We start from the raw sequence: 15,777 nt of genomic DNA on the forward strand, positions 1-15,777 counted from the left end.
ATAAAGCTACCCATGAAAAAAAAGTACAGAACTGTTTGTTTGAGAAAGCAGAGGTCCATCTTCAGATGTTTTCATAAATCACTAGATAGACCAACAATGAACTGAATAAAAACTGTATACTATTCGCCCTCCCAGCATTCTCGATCCAGGAGTGTATATGTTGTGTTTCTGTGGAGACTCTTCCATTCTGCTTGGAATACTGCAGTCCTGATTCGTTACAGAGCTACTTTACAGAATTCCACGTTTCCCTGGTTTCTTGCCTGGGCATGTCATTCCCTGTCAGCTCGGCAACGCTCTCTTTATTCGTCACACTTTTGAGCAGAGATCTGAAAGAGTTTTCCTTTCTCAGCACGATTGTCTCTGACAGAGGTGGGCAGAATGTAGTCTCAGAAAGGTGGAGGTGTCTCTCAATTTCAATGAGGTGCAGTATCTGAACTATTCTTACCTTTAAGAGCCAGAATAATTTATATACATTCTCAGACATGTTTTTGCCATAATTTACAGATAGTATCAACTAAAATGTAATCCAATTGTTTATATACCAAAATATGTATTATACATTTATTTAGCCCACTCTCTCATCTCTTTATACTTACTTTTTCTTTAATCCATGAGAAAGAATCAAATCTGACACCATGTTTTGTTTGTACTGTTTACTAACAGACCGAACACATTCAATCCTTTTCAGTCCAGCCGTCTTTATTGTTTTGCTTCCTTGAACACAGCCCCTTAAAGCCCTATGAATAACAGCACAGCCGCTGTGTACATTTTTTTAGATCTCAAATTTCTCTCGCGAGTGCCATTCGCGTCTGCTGTTCTCTTGTAAATCCAATGTCAACTGACTGGCTGACCAATCAACTGACTTAGTCTCCTCCTTCCCTAAATCCAACCAAGAGTGTTTCAAAGGCACAAAGATTTTGACATTATTTCCATCATTATTTCAATCTGTTTTCTGTAGTTATTCCAAGTATAGGATGTGTCTACACACAAATGCAAACACCTCTATGTGAACAACAAATAACATAAGAAGTCAGCAGTAGGGATATGATGCGTTAACATGCATTTGCTGTCAATTTGTCTCTGCATCATATCTGCACCAGCATAACATCTAACACAGCTTTATTGTTGCTGACATGGGGAATAATGAAAAGGCAGACGGCATCTTTCTTATCCTTTCAGCACAGAAAACAACAAAAAGATGATAGTACCATCAAGCAAACAACTGCTGCCTGATTCTGACATAAAACCTACAAAAGTTCAAAGGCAGATTCGACAGATGAAGAATGCATCCAGCTTCACATATATGTTGCTCTGTTACAGTTAATCAAAACATCTAGACATACTATCTACAAACTGCAGGAATCCTCCATGAGCATCCCTAATTGATAGATAGATAGATAGATAGATAGATAGATAGATAGATAGATAGATAGATAGATAGATAGATAGATAGATAGATAGATAGATAGATAGATAGATAGATAGATAGATAGATAGATAGATAGATAGATAGATAGATAGATAGATAGATAGATAGGTTGGTTGGTTGGTTGGTTGGTTGGTTGGTTGGTTGGTTGGTTGGTTGGTTGGTTGGTTGGTTGGTTGGTTGGGTGGGTGGTTGGTTGGTTGGTTGGTTGGTTGATTGATTGATTGTGTGTTCATACTAACACTGCTTAAAACTTTACATAGAAAAAGCTGGATACCATCCAATTATTAATGTAGTACTTTTTTTCTCTAAAGCAACAAGTAGAATATTTAAACAAGAGTTTTATATCAGATCAAGTGGAAGTTAACCTTTAACTGGAATTTTACCTACTTATTTGAAAGTTTGCTTGGAGTTGTGTGAATGTTAAAGGCACCGTTCATCCACAAGTGGAAATCAGGTCATTATTTACTGAACCAGATGCTGTTCTAATAGACTTATTTTATGTATAAATAGTAAATTTTTACCTTAACTTTCATTAATTATTTAATTAATTTATTTATATATAATTGATCGATTGATAATATAATGGCTATCACTGATGCTTTAAATGAACATTTAATGAAAGCGTTCCAGATAGTTGTGCTGTATACAAATGGGTTTTGTAAAATACAAATTCTAATGTAGTAAGTACATAAAAAAAGGAAAAAAAATCCATTAGTTGTTTTTTTTTTCATGCACAAAAAAGGATTATAATTATAATGTATTGTGCGTAATTTTATAATCAATTTTGGCTATTTTACCGGGCAAGTCGAAGTGAATTCTCTCAGAAAACCAAATGCAGTTATTACTTAAATATTTCATCACATTTTAGGTTTGCTTTCCACCTATTTTCATTGTCATGATGTGTTCACAACACATGTAGTCACCTTAGAATTTTAAGGTTTTACCTGACATTTGTCGCGCTCATACTAAAGAGCGGTGTTGTCGCGCGCATACTCAAGAGAGGTGTTGTCGCTCGCCTACTGAAGGGCGGGACCGAGGGTGTGTTGGGTCGCGGGGGCACTTTTGATCATTTTGGAAGGGCATTTTCTATCCAAGACTAAAAAGGGCATGTGCACTGCACAGGTTGAGCCCTATGTGTGCACGTGCCTGAAGGGAAAGACCAGAAAGAAACACAAAATTAAAAAAAATAATAATTTTTTGATATAAGAAGAAATATTAAATTTAACATTGTTAAAAAAGAAAGAGTTATTAAAAAATGTAATATATTAAATGTGAAATATTTTTATTTGTGTAAATATAGGCAGTAGAACATTTTTCAGTGTTTATTTGTAATGAGGAGGTTGAGGCTTTGTTAGAATCCATATGTGGGAGTTTATTAAAGGGATTAGGCAAAGACATCAATGAATAAACAGGCAAGTAGTCAGCAACATGTAAGCAGTCCAAACCAATCGACTTACACAGGCGCAAATCCAGAAGACGTAATAATAATGCAGGCACAACAGGTGGGTAAGGTAAGTAAGGGCTAGGGGACATTTTGGAAGGTTGCGCCTATGGTGGTGCAGGTGCGTTCGTGCTACTGCGTGGCGCGCCCCTCACCAGAGACGTGGTAAGATTTTTTTTGTTGAGTCGTTTTCGATAGATTTCTTCATAGTGGAGGTTTTCCACATAGCAATAAAGTTCGTGAACGAAAATGCTATTTTCCTTCATCTCTGAATAATGAGATTTATGAATGTTAATTTAATAGTTTATTAATCATTTACTTACTTATTCTGAAGGATCTTAAAATCCTCCAACTACTTGTAACGCTCTACTGCACGCCTTATGATAGATCTATAAATAAATTTTGTTGTTTGAATTGATTTATTTGGTGTTGCAGTATTTTAAACTTTAACACAGAACTTCTAAGAAACACCTCATACATTCAATTCAATTCAATTCAGCTTTATTTGTACAGCGCTTTTACAATGTAGATTGTGTCAAAGCAGCTTCACATAAATGGTCATAGTAACTGGAACAGTGTAGTTCATACATCCCATATTCCGACAGCTTTCATTTATTTTAAACTCTTTTTTTGCTGAATATTATTAAAAACAGATATAATATTGTATTTTCATGTATACAACATACAGTAAATATAAATATTTTCTCTAGTAAATATTATAACAAATAAGTTACAAGTCTAGTATATTAAGATGCATCAGAATAATCTAGATACTAGCTAACAAAGTTTATATATTATTCTATATACTATATACTATACTACGTCTTTCTTATCTGCCTCGGAGCGAACTTACTTTAACTTTCTCCATCACTGCTCTTATTAAATGTTCAATTTTATTCCTTGTTTTTATTGACGTTTACATTTGCATTCAACTACTCACAATAAACGCAGTCTGTCAGAAATTGCGCTACAGAAAAACACTGCATGTCATGTGACTAAACCAAAGCATATCATTGGCTAGACTAAGGTCTTCTCTTTCCAACAACAAAAATCAATGTTGGTCTTAAAGAAACAGTGGCAGGGAAATGAACATAAATATCATGTTACCATGTGGCAACACTGTGCGGTAGAGGGTTTAATACAAACGGTTTGTTAATAATGTACCACTTCATTTAGTAATTAAAAATAAATCATCAACAAATTATGAAAGTACAATTATTAAGCACATTATAAATGTGGTTATAAGTCAAGTATGCAGCATTTGTAGCTGCAGTTATAAACTGCTTACTAACATTTATTAATGTAGAGTTAATGCTTAACCTATAATGAATTCACTAGATGCTAATGCTTTATAAATGGTTCAGAGTGTGTAGTTATTATAAAGTGTTACCCAGTTTTTTGTGTAATGACATGAATATGACATGAGTGAGGGTTGAGTTCAGGGGTCGGGCAATACAATGAGCAGTTTTTACAGTACTAATTACGCCTATGGAGAGTCTCTCTAAACCACCAATACCAACATATCTCTGTGTGTGTGTGCGTATGCATTCATATGTGGATGCATTTATGTGTGTGTGCGGGGCATTCAGATCTTAAGCAATTGTGATAGTTGATGAATTACTTTATGGGAATATTAAACCTTCTGGTAAAAACTTGGACATTCGTTCTTTCTCAAAGTTGCACCCATCTGCCAAAGTAAACCCTCCATGAGCCCAGGCCTTCAGCTCTGTTGTCTAAGGCCCTGCTGTTTTCTGAACATTCTGCGTAAAAAAAAAATCCAGTGTGGTTTTATTGCATATAATAGAGTATTTCTAATTTGTCACAAGTCCTGGGAAATGGTACAGCATGTAATTATAATATTTCAACTGTTTATGTTGGATTTATTATTTGCAGCTATTTCCTGTATAGCTTTTGGATATTTATCAAGACCCTCATATATGAATACATATTAGGAACATTCATTAAAGTGGTAGTTCAACCAAAAACTAAAAATCTATCATCTTTTACTCACACTTGACTTGTTTAGAGCCATATTCAGTATTTTTCTCTGTGTTGAACACAAAAGAAGATCATTATTTAATTATTTAAAATGTCATTTCTATGGAAGTCAATGGTTAAATTCATTTACAATTGATTTAACTAAATTATCTAGCAAAATAATGGCAAAGTTAGAACATGTTTTATATATGTGACAATGCACAAGTACATGTGTATACAGAGGCTGCTGTAATTTGCAATTCTATTAATCAAATATCGGTAACACTTTACAATAACAGTACATGGATAATGATGTAATAATATGTAAACTATGCATTACTTTATTATCAGTGTTGTGCAAGTTACTTCCAAACTGTAATACATTACAGACTACTTGTTACTGTTATTTAAAGGTAATCCCTTACCTTACAATATCACTGTCTTAGAATTGTAAAATGTTACATTACTCTTATATTACATTTTAGTTACTTTCACCAAAATTACTGCAGAATTAAAACTTAACATTCTAAAATGACCAAAAGTACTGCAGAGCATTTTAGAAAGCGACATGATGTAGCATAATGACTGTGACCTGTCCAGGCTACTAACTATAGTATATAATTGGCAACGCGAAGGCTCAAGACTATGCAAGAAAGCATAAGAGCCAGAATCACAAATGATCTAAGTCTGTTAAAAGTATGGTAGAGGTAAAGTGATTATCTGGCAATATCTGTGAATAGTTTGGTATATTAGACACAACAGGCCTATGTATGTAAACTCTAATGTCATGACAAGATGCAGATTTCTTTTCTTATTGATGCCATTATTTTGTTTACTTTAAATTCAAATGGTTCACAACACAAAACTGTCATGCACAAAGTGAGCATGATGAATATAGCTTTCTCAGTATAAAGTGCAGTTAGAGAACGAACCCCTCAACCTGAGTCAATTTAGGCCATAGAAATGAACATATAGGCTAAACATCGCCTAACTGCTTAGAAAAAAAAAAACAACAACAACAGATCAAACAGAGATTTATATGCCTCTAAAAATACTATATTAATCCACTGATTAAGAGAAACTTAATTTCTGCTGCTCATCTTTATATTTAAATAAATAAATAAATCATATCAACATTGTGTACTGTCTTTCTGCCATTTTCATCTATTTGCTGCTTTTCCGCTTAACATTACTGCAAACTGGGGTGAGCCAATGGCCTCTGACCTCAAGCTCAGAGGCTGAAATCATTCCGCCTTCAAAGTAAAATGTTCTAATAGCCAGAGGGAGATTAAAGACAACACATACATATATTCACGAACCATGAACAGGAAACAGAACCTATTTGCGGTATTTTTATTTTTTAATGTCTTGCGGGCAAAAACTTTGTTGTAACGCAAGCGTTACTGTACATGTACTGAGTTAAATATTATTGAAAAATGTATTAGAAAAAAAGTAATCATTTACCATATCTTAGCTTCTTATGGACTCCTTTTGTGCATCTATCTAGCGCATTTACACTGATTACCAATAGAAAAGAGTTCTGTCAACATCAACATAAACAGTTTAAACACAGGAGTTCATGAGTAGTTATGTCACACTGTTCAAAGAAGACGTGGGGACCCAAATGCAAGCGACAGTTTATTAGACAAGTTAAGGATGAGCTAATGGTGATGTGCCCCTTCAAGTGAAGTCATGACATAATTACACATTCACAGCTCATGAGTTCATGTTGCTTATATTTAGCTTTAGCCGCTATTCACGTGAACTCATGTTGTAGTTGTAGTTAGTTCATGATTAGTGCTTGCATTAACTCATCTTTGATTCATCATAAAGAAATTTTTAGTTTACATTAGGGCTAGCATAGACTAGTCGAGCAATTGACAACTTCAACCACTAGTCAGCGCTGTCAGAACAATCGACTACTCGGGCATGCATTTACCATAAATGAAATCAAAATGGCGAACATCTTCAACAAACACCACGCATGAGATGTGGAAGTATTTCATCAAAAATGACCAAAATATGGTAATTTGATAACTCTGTAAGGCTTCTGTAAAATACAGCAGCAGTACGACAGCTATAACCATCTACGATCGAAACACCCAAAGATTAAGTCAAATGTTTAAGAGGCACACACCACAAAGCAAACGAGCATAGGTGAATTCTGTAAACGCCCGACAAGAGAAGAGAAGGCAAGCAATTACAGACTTACTTGTGTATTTTACTGTGTAGGATTTAAGAAGTTTCAAGAGAGGAATTCAGGGAAATTATCAACTTCTTTGAACCCAGTTACAACGTTACATCGAATGCTACACTGTGGAAAATAATTGGCCACAAATACAACTCTCTTAAAGCGGACATTGCTTCTGAAATGAAAGGAAAGGAAGTCTCCCTCACTACTGATTTCTGGACTTCTTAAATGAACTATGGGAGCTGAAATCGCGGGTGTTAGGCACCGCTATCATGGAAGGGAGACACACTGCTGTAAATATCGCACAGAACCTGATAGAAACTATAAATGAGTGGGAGCTACGTGTATTCTGCACAGTTCATGACAACACAAACAATATGAACTTGGCCATGGAAATATGCGAAGCTTTGCCCCACCACATTGATTGCAGTGGGCACACTCTACAGCTTGCTGTTAAGGCGATTTGGATTTACCTGTGGTCTCGAAGACGGTTGACGCTGCAAGGCGTATTGTCAGTCACTTCCGTCACTCTTCAGTGGTGACCCATGCTTTTAAAGCACGCCAGAAGCAGCTATCCATGAGAGGGAGAAAACTCCAAAGTGATTGTGCTACTCGATGGAATTCCACGTTCGATATGTTGGATCAGCTTTTCGAGCAGAGAATCCCAGTGCAAGCTGTACTTAATGACGAAACGGTAACTAATATCCATTATAGAAAAACACGCAATAAAGTTATCTTGTTAGGATCTGATTGAACAGTTGCTTCCCATACTGAGGCCACTGGCAAAAATGACAACAATTATGTGTGGAGGACTGCATGTTGGCCTTTCCTTTCTATATCCATTACTTTTCAATCTGACAGAAAACATGCTGCGGCCCTGCACGGGCGATCTCACGGCCACTCTGGCGTTCAAAGAGACGGTTCGGAAACATCTGGTGATGCGGTTTAAATTGGATTCTGATATCATAGCCAAATCTCTTCAGATTAGTGCGTGCTTGTTGGATCCACTGTTCAAGCGTTTGCCGTTTCTACCAGAGAAGGCCAGAGAGGATGCCAAAGGCCATCTAGTCAATTTATTGAATAACAGCAAGACAGCCCACACACAAACTTTAGGTAAGCTTAGAGTAGCCTATATCATAATAATCTATGGAAAACTTAGTTGTTTTTATATCACTTCTTGATGCATATGTTACATCAGGTAAACAGGAAGTTGCCAACTGCAGCGTGAGAACGTTCGAGGTTACAAAAGTAACCCTTCGTTCCCCGAGGAGGGGAACGGAAGTGCTATACAGTGGATTTGATTTTGAAAATCCACGTATGGGAGGTTTCGGTTCAGAAGCCGCTTGTCTGAAAGAGTATTGAACGGGCCAATAAATGCAATGAATTGGCAGCATAAGCTTGCACAGGTGTGCTTCATTGGCAATTATCCCAGCATATAAGTACACCTGAGCGAGCAAACACCATCCTTTTAAGCTGAAGAGACTTTCAAACAGCTAAGGGACAGTCATTACAAATGTGTTGGGTGTCGCCCAGACCGCAGCTCTACAAATGTCTGTTAGAGAGGAGGACTCTCGGAGGACGCGGCTCACCACAGCTCTGATAAGCGAGAGAATGGCATCCACAATCCAGTGGGAAACTTAATTTCGATACGGCACTTCCCTGCTGCCAACCGCCATAACAGACGAAGAGCTGCTCAGATGATCTAAACTCTGAGTGCGGTCCGGATAATACGCAAGACGCGAACTGGACAATAAAGAAAGGGCTGGCACATAGTGCGGGCGGGGTCTCAGGACGTGAGAGAAAGCCAGCCCAATTACAGGCACGAGTCACTGACTGAAAAAATGCCTCCGGGTCCCTGACCCTCTAATTGATATCAACGCGACCAGCAGAGCTGTCTTCAGGGACAGAAAGATACTGAGTCGAGGATCGAAGGGATCTGACGCGGCTCGTGTAACGAGATCCTAAGAGGGCATGAGAGGGGGCGGGGTGGATTAATTCGCCTAGCGCCCCTGAGGAACTGGAGGGCGACAGCCTGCTCTCCAGCTTCTCTTGGCGTAAAGAAAGCACAACGCTGATCTGGCAAATTATGGGGGTCTTCTTTGCAAAAGACGGCACCATTCAGTAAATAGACTTTACTTCAGGGCATAGGCGCGCTCGGGGAGGGGGCTCTAGTCCGAGTGACGGTAATAGCCACCGCAATTAGAGGTTACCTAAGTCTTCCTCGCGTCTAATAACCTCCAAAGATCGGCGAGGGTGCCAGATGGTGCCCTGTCCCTGAGAGAGTAGGTGCTCTCTCGAAGGGAACTGCCAGGGGAGGGCTATTGTGAGAAGGGAGAGCTCTGACATCCAGGTCCGGTTGAGCCAGAGGGGCGCAACCAGCAACCTGTTCCTCGTCCTCCCTGACCTTGCACAGTAACTGCGTGAGCAGGCTCACTGGGGGAAACGCGTATTTGCGCATGCCCCGAGGCCAGCTGTAAGCCAGTGCATATGTGCCGAGAGCGCTCGGTCAGGGAAAAGAACAACTGGCATCGTTCGTGAAGCCAGTGCTGATGTGGTCTCATATAGAGTAGTCCGAGCGGCGTGAAGCGGCTGCGGATGCCATATGCCCCAGGAGCCTCTGAAATACTTTCAGTGGGACCACTATTTTACTGTCGAGCTCTCTCAGACAGCACAGCATCAGCTGAGCGCGCTCTCCGGAGAGGCATGCTGCCATGGTGACCGAGTCCAGCTCCAGCCCAAGAGAAGAGATTCTTTGCAGGGGGGCGAGTTTGCTCTTTTCTCGGTTGACCTGAAACCCCAACAGGTGGAAGTGCCAGAGCGCTTTGTTTCTGTGCATAATCAATTGCTCAGAGAGTGGGCAAAAATCAGCCAGTCATCAAGAAAATTGAGTATGCGGATGCCCGCGAGCCGAAGGGGCACTAAGGCACCCTCCGCGAGCTTAGTGTGGATCCGCGGAGACAGAGAGAGCCCGAAGGGGAGGGCTTTGTATTGCCAAGCTCGACCTTCAAACGCAAACCGTAGAAACTGACGGTGGCAAGGAAGAGTGGAGACATGAAAATACTCGTCCATCAGGTCTAGTGCTGCAGACCAACCCAGAGGATGAACGCACCGGAGGATTCGCTTCTGCGTGAGCATTCTGAACGGCAGCTTATGCAGACAGCGGTTCAAAACGTGCAGATCTAGGATTGGCCGTGACCCACCGCTCTTTTGGGCACGATGAAGTGTGGGCTGTAAAACCCGCTCTCCATCTCAGCTGGAGGGAGCGGCTCGGTTGCATCCTTTGCCAGGAGGACAGCAATCTCCTCTTGCAAGACAGGGGCGGACAGGGGGCTGACCCTGGTGAATACACACCCGTGACTTGCGGGGCCATTTCGCGTACTGAATCGCATAGCCAAATCTAACCAGGCACTAATCAGGCAGGCACAGCTCTCGCTAATGGACTCATCGCTACAATCGCTGACGTACCAGCAGTGGGGCAGTGCGGAGTGGGTGTGCTGATACGGGAAGCGCGCGGGTCCCACGGAAGAGCTGGAGGTGAGAGATTTGCTCTCACTCCGCACCCGAGCTCCAGAGGGAAGGCTTGAGGGGTGGGAGAAAGGAGACCGTCCTCCCTACGCTCGTGAGCCACTGGCGAAACGCACCGAATCTGCAAGCTAGAAAGCATAGCATCCCAGACTGGCAGATATCAGGCTGTCACATCCAGGGAAGTTGAAAAGTGCTCTTTCATGTTGTTTTCATGGCAGTAAAAAGTGCCGTTGGAAATGGGGTCCCGCCCTCCAGCGGGGAAAGAGCAAGTTCCCTCTTCTCCAGATGGCCTGTCCCAGGGGTGCTTCGCGTTCTGTTGCCGGACTTAGCGGCGTTCTGGGCAGGGGGGGCTGCCTGCTTCCGAGGTGCTCGACGCGCTCGCTTCGCCAGAAGCGTGTGCGGGGGCGGTGCAGCTCTCGTACGTGTTATGACCTAAACTGGTCACCACAAATAAGAAGTCGAGTGCAATTACGGTAGAAAAATATATTTATTTACTATTATCAAAGGTCATGTTGCTAGCCCACTCGGGTCCAAGACCGATCCCAGATGAAAAGTAAGTGACCAGATTCCACGTGCAGCCTCCTTGATCCTCGTCTGAAATGAACACGCTATTATAGCAGAGCAACTCAATCACAAACCGGTGTTCTCAATCCCGGGCGCATTCAACTGGACCTGCAACACACACACACACAGACGCACAGACCGACACCACACTTCAGCTCTGAGGGAGGCAGATAACTTTCAGGCTTTGGATGGAAGACGAGGCGGACCCTGCCAAGAATAGGCGCCGTGCGGATTAACCGCCTTCGCGCACTCAACCTGAGGAATCGCCACATACCCCCTGGCCATTCCACCGTCAAGAGTGGTGAGGGTGGAGGGACACGCAGCACGAGCAGAAAAAAGTGCCCTTCAAGACCGTGTGAGCCTACTGTGCACCTCCGGGAAGAAGGGGACGCCCCTCTAGTTGGTCCGGCCGCGGAGCTGGGGGATAAACCATCTTGGTTCTGGATCATCATCAGTCAATGAAAGCCCACCCTCCGATGCCGCGGTGGACGTCTGGTCTCCGGTGTCATCGAGCGTAAGGGCTACCATCTGTTAGACGGATCGCTTCCCCCGCCCGAAGCTTGGATGGAGCGCTTGGAAGAGCGGGAGGTCCGCGGGCTCGTGGGTGACGAATTATCTCTTGCTGAAACCCTCAGATCTGCCCAAGGGCCCGCTGCAGAGCAGGGGACAACTGGGGTGGTTTGCCCTTTTGCAAAGGCTAGCCCCGATCTTTACTGCACAACAGTCATGGCATAGCAATGACGACATAAATTGTCCGCGAGCAGCGCATTAACATGCTGGACCCCCCAGGCATGCAAAGCAGCGCCCGTGCCCATCATCCGAGGACAGGAAACCACCGCATCCAGAAACGCACAGTCGGAGCGCCGTCCTGAAAAGGACGTGCTGCACGACTGTGTTGCTCTCTTTGTGAAGTTGCAACTTTATACGCACTGCTCTGGAGGACCGGACCCAAAGAACGCCAGGCAAGGAAGAAACCCAGCTCGACCGTCTGCCACTGCATGTACACACTCTGGACCGGGAGAATGCTCTCGTTCGCTTGGAATAGCTGGATCACAGCAGGAGGAACCCTCATCGACTCGATCAGAAAGTCTCTGAAGCGAAAAAGATGGCGTTTGCTCGCTCCAGGTGTGCTTATATGCTGGGATAATTGGCAATGAAGCACACCTGTGCAAGCTTACGCTGCCAATTCATTGCATTCATTGGCCGGTTCAATACTCTTTCAGACAAGCGGCTTCTGAACCGAAACCTTCCATACGTGGATTTTCAAAATCAAATCCACTGTATAGCACTGAAGTTCCCCAACCGAAGGGGAACCAATTTATTGCCCAGTAAGCATAAAAAATCAAGACTCGAGGCTGATCTTGAGGAGCTCTTTGGATGTAACTACAGAAGCCGCAGTCCAACGTTGAAACAGCCAACTACCATTGAAGACGAAATTCAAGATTTTTCCAGATGCCTGACATTCCCACTATGGGGAATCCTCTCGAATGGTGGTCAGCTAATGAACACCTGTTTCCAAGACTATTTAATCTAGCGAAATAAATTCTCGCTGTCCAAGACAACTTTATTAAATGTTTTAATTATGAATACTCAGCTATGAATGAGTTTTTAGGATTCTCATTCTGTATTTCGTGAATGAGTTTTTAAAATGCGCATTCTGTATTTCGTGAATGAGTTTTTAGGATGCGCATTCTGTATTTCGTGAATGAGTTTTTAGGATGCGCATTCTGTATTTCGTGAATGAGTTTTTAAAATGCGCATTCTGTATTTCGTGAATGAGTTTTTAAAATGCGCATTCTGTATTTCGTGAATGAGTTTTTAAGATGCTCATTCTGTATTTCGTGAATGAGTTTTTAAGATGCTCATTCTGTATTTTGTTAATGAGTATTTAAAATGCGTATTCTGAATTTTGTGAAAAATTTTAAATGCGCTTTCTGTATTTCGTGAATGAGTTTTTAAAATGTGCATTCTGAGTTTCGTGAATGAGTTTTTAAAATGCGCATTCTGTATTTCGTGAATGAGTTTTTAAAATGCGCATTCTGTATTTCGTGAATGAGTTTTTAAGATGCGCATTCTGAATTTAGTGAATTGAAGGAATAGAATTACAGTCAAATACTTCTTTTGAATAACATATATGTGTTCATGCTTATTATGCATATGTGTATGTGTTTGCTTGAACCATGATAATCTAATGAGCTCACGCAGTGATATGCTGAGAGATTCTGTTTGACCTTAAAATGAGACAGGATCTTTCCACCCCTATAATGTCAAATAACTAAATCTGTAACTAACAAGTCTTGCAGAAAGGCCCTATCTGGGTTGCAGCTGTAATGTGTGACTTTTCTATACAGAAAGGAGATGATGATGTCTCCTGATATAGCGTACTTTTACTTAACCCCTGTTATAATGTGTTTCTAACTAACTGCTAAAACCACAAGGGCTGTGTGTGGGTGCTGGCTGGAGACAGATCTGAAGAGGGGCTTCCCCTAGATGGGTGCATACACAGGTCAAGAGTTCATAGACAGGACTAGGAGGAAAAGCAGATGTGGGTAGATGCAGCATTTTTATACTGCTCTGTGTGTATGCGTGATTAATGATGCTTCAATAAAATTGATATTATCCTGATATCTCTATAAGGAAGTTATGATGCTTAGCTGTGCTTTCATGATTTTTTGCTACAGTTGCTTGCTGCACCCCAGATGTCAGTAAAATTGTGTCAAGTATGTCAAGGAGGAGTGATACTTTTCACTTGCCCTTTTGTTTCTGTGTGCAGAGGTATCTCTGTGTGCAGACCACAGATTTTTGAGAGATGATTCTGCCTGAGAACAGCTGATGGGAACAACAGAGATTTGGGTTAACTGCTCGGAGAAGTGACCAAGGAGATCTGGCGCTGCTGATAAATAAAAGGATGGAGGCCAAAGAGTTCGGGAGCTTTTGGACATCCAGACTGCTTGGCTGACGGTTCTTCAAAGATCCTGATCCAGGATCCTGATCTTCACTTTATTCACTTATGCTCGATAAATAAATTGATTGATTTTGATTTATTGACTCCTGACCGATTATTGAATTGGGGTGGACTAAGAAAAGTGAGAAATAGTCCATCAGAATGAGTTTTCAAAATGCGCATTCTGTATTTCGTGTAACTGTTAGATACTTTTTTTTTTAACTTTCTATTTGTTAATTGTAAAATTAAAATGTCATATAGCCTTATAATTACATACAGCATTTTATTTGTTTGTTTTGTATTATTTTATTTATTTATTTCCAATTTAAACTATTTATTTATACTTTTTTATAGTGGGCTGTAATGTTTACGAACTACTGTTAAAAAAAAATTACGAACTGGCTTCAGTAATTATGATTAACTTTTATTACAGCTGAAAGCTTGTTAAATAAAAAAGTTATCGCAATAAGTTGTTACAGGTTGCCTATGATGCAGACGTTAAGATTTGTTGCATGCATGGTAGGTCAATACGTTTTTTGTATTACTCTTTAACTGAAAAATAAAAATGTTGTCAATGTTTTGACCATGAAGTTTTTGCTTTAGGCTATGAATTAATAAAAATAAAAGTGTATTGAGAAGGATTTCTTTGTGTCTTTTTAACCAGTGTTGTTTGAACCACCGTGTTACAACCTTGTTGATGTTAGTCTAGGCTAGGGTAAAGGGAATAATATTTAAAAGGTGTGGTATTTTCACAATGTAAGGGTGTAAGCCAAAGACACTTGACAGAACTGCCAACAAAAGTGATTTAATGTTCAAAAAGTGCAACCAGAATATTGTCCAAGTATATACAAAGAGAAATATTAACAATTTAAAAAATTATATAATAAAGTGGCAAATTCAAACAAAGCATCAAACAAACAGTTAAACTCAAGAGTAAGGGGAGGATAGGGAAACCAAACAAAAGAAAGAAATATAACAAAACAATACTAACTCATAAATAACCCCTTACCTCGCTAGAAACTGGTCAAAAGAAATGTCTTCAGCACTGTGTGCGACATTCTTCCCTAAACTGAACTGTAGAATAAAATAAATACAAAGATGACGTTCACCTCTTACCTGATGTCTTTAACAATTTTCTACGTGTTTGAAAAATTTAAGTCGTACGACATTTTTCCTATTCACCTTACTCTGAGAAAAGAGTGAACTTGAGGAGGTATAGCTTAATATGACAGGAAGAGCGGAGCCAAAAAGTAACAAACAAATCAATCTAAATAAAAATGTACAAAAAATCACAATGTTTCTCAAAATGGGCAAAAGTAATGCAAAATAATTTTGCCCAAACGAAAGTTGAGCAAAAACGATGAAAATCATTATCATGTCAGCAAAAACACACAGAAACGAGATCAAAGGAAAAAGCACTCTTTCCCACTCTTCCTGGCATCCTTTCTGTATCCTTTCTGGCACCACGTTACCTAATGACGATGGACTGGTCTCCCAACTAATCAGCTGTCGCATAGGCGGACCTCTGGTAGTCGAGTAATTCGAGTATTGTTTAGAAAAGAAATCGATTAGTAAAAATCAGTAGTCGTGCAACCGCTAGTTTACATATTAATACAACATTATTAAAGAGCCCTTGTTATAGGTTTTTGAATATGGCCTTCCTTGTAGTGTGTAAAACAGCTCTAAGTGAAGTGAAATATCCAGCT

General features: G+C 40.5%; 1 long non-coding RNA gene across 1 annotated transcript; it reads left to right on the forward strand.

The window, feature by feature from the left end:
• Window positions 1–303: 303 nt before the first annotated feature.
• Window positions 304–14,167, forward strand: LOC103910314 (uncharacterized). Its single transcript, XR_002457820.3, has 2 exons — window positions 304–421; window positions 13,901–14,167. It is a non-coding gene; the product is annotated as an uncharacterized lncRNA (long non-coding RNA).
• The last annotated feature ends 1,610 nt before the right edge of the window (window positions 14,168–15,777 follow it).

The sequence above is a fragment of the Danio rerio genome, chromosome 3, assembly GCF_049306965.1.
Source record: "Danio rerio strain Tuebingen ecotype United States chromosome 3, GRCz12tu, whole genome shotgun sequence".
Classification (NCBI taxonomy): Eukaryota; Metazoa; Chordata; class Actinopteri; order Cypriniformes; family Danionidae; genus Danio; species Danio rerio.